Below are 3,966 nucleotides of genomic sequence, written 5' to 3'. Positions count from 1 at the left end.
TCCTTCAATATTCAAGCATTTTAAATACATGGATTAAAAATGCTTCAGTCATACTATACAGAATGCATAAATCTATATGGAATGAAAACTGGAGATTTAGGGCCCAACCAACTTTTAAACGCAAAGGCCCCCCAACAGGTACTGACTGACTCTAAAGGAGAGGCTTCTAGCCCACAGCTCACTGTTGGCTAAATCCAGCAAATCCAATCAGCTCACACACAATTGTGAATGAAATAAAAATAGCCAAACAGTCCACACTGACCCTCAACCAAAACAAGAGAATCCACCTTCCAGAATCCAATCGTTTCACACATCAGCCTCCAAACTGGAAACTTAGAACTCAACCGACGTTTAAATACAAAGGTTCTCCTCCAGGTCCTGAGGAGTGACTCTAAACAACAGGCTTCCAGCGCACAGCTCATTGTTAGCTAAATCTAGCAATTCCAATGAGCTCACACAAATGTGAACGTTAAATATAGTCTCTTCAAATAGCAATTTATGACATTTCTCCCCAAACCAGTATAGCTCCAAGTTCAATAGTAAAAAAGAGGGGGAGGGAGGGAGGGAGGGAGGAGGAAATCACCAGCATTACTATTTTCGAGCTCAAGACATTATTTTCAACAGAATTTTATGTCTATAGTTTAGTTCTCTGTTTCAGGGAATAAATTGCTTTTCTAATGAAATATATTGGGGCTGGCAGAGGTTTATGTGTAGAGGGGAGAAAATCCAGGGAAAGAAAATACTCGGTAGTAACTACAAGTGTACTTCTCTGGTCAGACAGCCACATGAGAAGGTAGTTATTCTGAGAACTTCTCAAATAGAGAACATTTTACTGATCTACTGAGAGTTGGGGAAATACAGATCCTTCTCTGTGAAAATGAAGATAGCAACAGGAATACTTCTCCTCCAGAAAGGCAAGAGCAGGTATCAGTGCAGCTTGAAAGTCGCTATTTTCTGATGACATTTGTAAGTATCTTGTTACATCACCACACATAGCAACCCCATATGATCTTGAGTCCCATCATCACTGCTCTTGAGTTTTTTCATTCAGTACTGACATATTTCTCTTACTAGTGTGTAAAAAGCATCTTTAACACCCTGTCATATCTTGGCTGAGGTTTCAATGGATGGAACCCCGTAACTCTCGGCCAGTTCATGTGCTTGTTTTGTGTCAACTGTCCTTGTGGGTAAATCACATTTGTTTCCTACCAACTCCATAGGTACATCATCTATTTCATTAATTTAATCTGTTTCCTGTACAGGTAAATACCTGCAAATGACTTGCTATTATTGATGGTAAACACACAGAAGAAACCTTCGCTTATCCTCATATCATTGTACTCCTTTTGTCCAGCTGTATCCAGTTATGTCCAACAGACACATTTCACCATCTATAACCACCGGTTTTTGGTATAAATCCTCTATGGTACGATTATACTCATCTGTAAAATAGTTCTGGATTAGTTGGATTGTCAGTGCACTTTCCCCAACACCACCTGCTCTAGCCATTATCAGTTTGTATTCAGTCATTTCACACCAGCAAGAACCTCAAGCTCTGCTGCCTCAGCTTCATATAAATTCAGGATCATAAGCAGGAAAAATGTTGGAGGCCCCAGAACCACCATGAACAGACCCTACTCCCCTGCTCTATCTTGAGCCAACCTCATTGTCTCTGAAACACCTACCCCCTTTATCCTAGTCAATTGAGTCAATCCACCTCATCCAGGGTCTTCCTGTCTTATCCTATTCCTCCACTCTTCTAAGTATGATGTCCCTCTCTAAGGTCTGGTCCCTCTTTGCAGCATGCCCAAAGTATGTCAGAGGGAGCTTCAAAATCTTTGCCTCCAAGAGCAACCTGGTTCACCCTCTCTATGACAGACCTGTTTGTTTTCTTAGCAGCCCATGATATATTCAATACTCTTCTCTAGCACCACAATTCAAAGACGTCAATTCTTCCTCTATCATCCCTATTCATTGTCCAGATCTCTGATGCATAGCAAGTGATTGTGAAGACCATGGTCTGGATCAAGTGAATCTTAGTTTCTAGACTGGCATCATTATTCTTCAGTACTCTGGAGAGGTAGATCCCTGGCAGCAAATTTCCCCCAATGCAGTATGTCTTTTGATTTCCTGGCTGCTGGTACGAAGAGTGTTGATTGTGGAGCAAGCAAGCTGAAACTGTTTAACAATTCAATCTCTTCTTTGTCTATCATGATACTGCCAATTGGCCCAGTGGTGAGAATTTTTGTTTTCTCGATGTTGAGCTTCAGTCCATATTGAAGGCTGCAGTCCTTGACCTTCTCCAGCAAATGCCTTAGGTCTTCCTCACTTGCAGCAAGCAGGGTTGTCATCTGCATAACACAGGTGGTTATGAATCTTCCTCCAAACCTGATTCCACATTCCTCCTCATAGAGCCCTCTACCTAGATGATCTGTTCTGCATGTAGATTGAAAAGGTAAGGAGATAGGATGCATTCCTGGCATATAACTCTCCTGATTTTGAATCATACAGTGTTTCCTTGCTCTGTTCTGACAACTAACTGCCTCCTGGTCTAAGAATAGGGTTTGCATAAGTATAATTAAGTGTTCTGAGATTCTCATTATTCTCTGATACATCCTCCTAATTGCTGGAGGATTCTAAAGTGCCAGAGAAACTAGTCCTGATGGTGTGGTCTTTAGGGAATTGAGTTGCCAATCCAAAGGATTCACCTCTCTATGTTTCAAATTCTTCAGTGGCTCCATGAGATAAAGATGGGCAGTCTCCTCCAATGGATTTACAACCTGGGAAAGGTTTTCGTCTGATTCTGCGTGTGACTAGACTTGATTTTACTGCAGATTTTACTCCTGTTGCCCTGACCTAGGACTCATCAGCCACTAAGCTTCTTGGAGCCAGCTTGCCAATAACTTGAACTCATTAACCTCCCCAGAGGCTCTTGAGGTATGACTCGTATATCTGGAACTTGCAGCCTTTATAAACACGCAAACCATTTCCTTGAAATAAAAACCCTCTATGTATGAATATATATATATATACTTGAGATACCTAGGTGAGCTAAATCTCAATGTTTGTAATGGCTGAGATGTTATTATGTTTCCAGACTATACTCAGCTAAGTAAATGGTGTAATTGATCCTAATTAATACTATTTTTATAAAATGCTAAATTAATAAATAGAAAATTTTTAGCATATTAAAAACTGTAGAATGAGTATGAGGATCCAAGGGGGGTGGAGGAGGGTGGTAGCAGAGGGATGAGGACGTGCAAGGAGAGGGGCAATTAATCATGAAGTTGTACAATTTGATGGGTGGAGGGCTGGGGGAAATTGAAAGAATCTGTTCTTAAAATCAATAAATTCGGCTCTCTGCTCCTCGTCGATCCAGATTGCCCTCTCTTTTTGTGCAGCCTCAGCTGCATCCCTGAGACATGATGGTGAAGGTCGGAGTAAACGGATTTGGCTGCATTGGGCGCCTGGTCACCAGGGCTGCATTTAACTCTGGCAAAGTGGAAGTTGTTGCCATCAATGATCCCTTCATTGACCTCAACTACATGGTCTATATGTTCCAATATGATTCCACCCATGGCAAGTTCAACAGCACTGTCAAGGCTGAGAATGGGAAGCTGGTCATCAATGGGAAAGCCATCACTGTCTTTCAGGAGCGAGATCCCGCCAACATCAAGTGGGGTAATGCTGGTGCTGAGTATGTTGTGGAGTCCACGGGTGTCTTCACAACCTTGGAGAAGGCTGGGGCTCACTTGAAGGGTGGTGCCAAACGGGTAATCATCTCTGTTCCTTCTGCCGATGCCCCCATGTTTGTGATGGGCGTGAACCATGAAAAGTATGACAACTCTCAAGATTGTCAGCAATGCCTCCTGCACCACCAACTGCTTGGCTCCCCTGGCTAAGGTCATCCATGACAACTTCGGCATTGTAGAGGGACTCATGACCACAGTCCATGCCATCACTGCC

General features: G+C 42.5%; 1 pseudogene; it reads right to left on the bottom strand.

Moving 5' to 3' along the window:
• Positions 1-978: 978 nt before the first annotated feature.
• On the bottom strand, positions 979-1,530 carry LOC102865142 (annotated as a pseudogene).
• Positions 1,531-3,966: the final 2,436 nt, after the last annotated feature.

Source organism: Elephantulus edwardii, unplaced genomic scaffold, assembly GCF_000299155.1.
Source record: "Elephantulus edwardii isolate Elephantulus edwardi_28Jun2011 unplaced genomic scaffold, EleEdw1.0 scaffold00104, whole genome shotgun sequence".
NCBI lineage: Eukaryota > Metazoa > Chordata > Mammalia > Macroscelidea > Macroscelididae > Elephantulus > Elephantulus edwardii.
The sequence above is the reverse complement of the archived record's forward strand: the minus strand, read 5'-3'. Positions and strand labels throughout refer to the sequence as shown.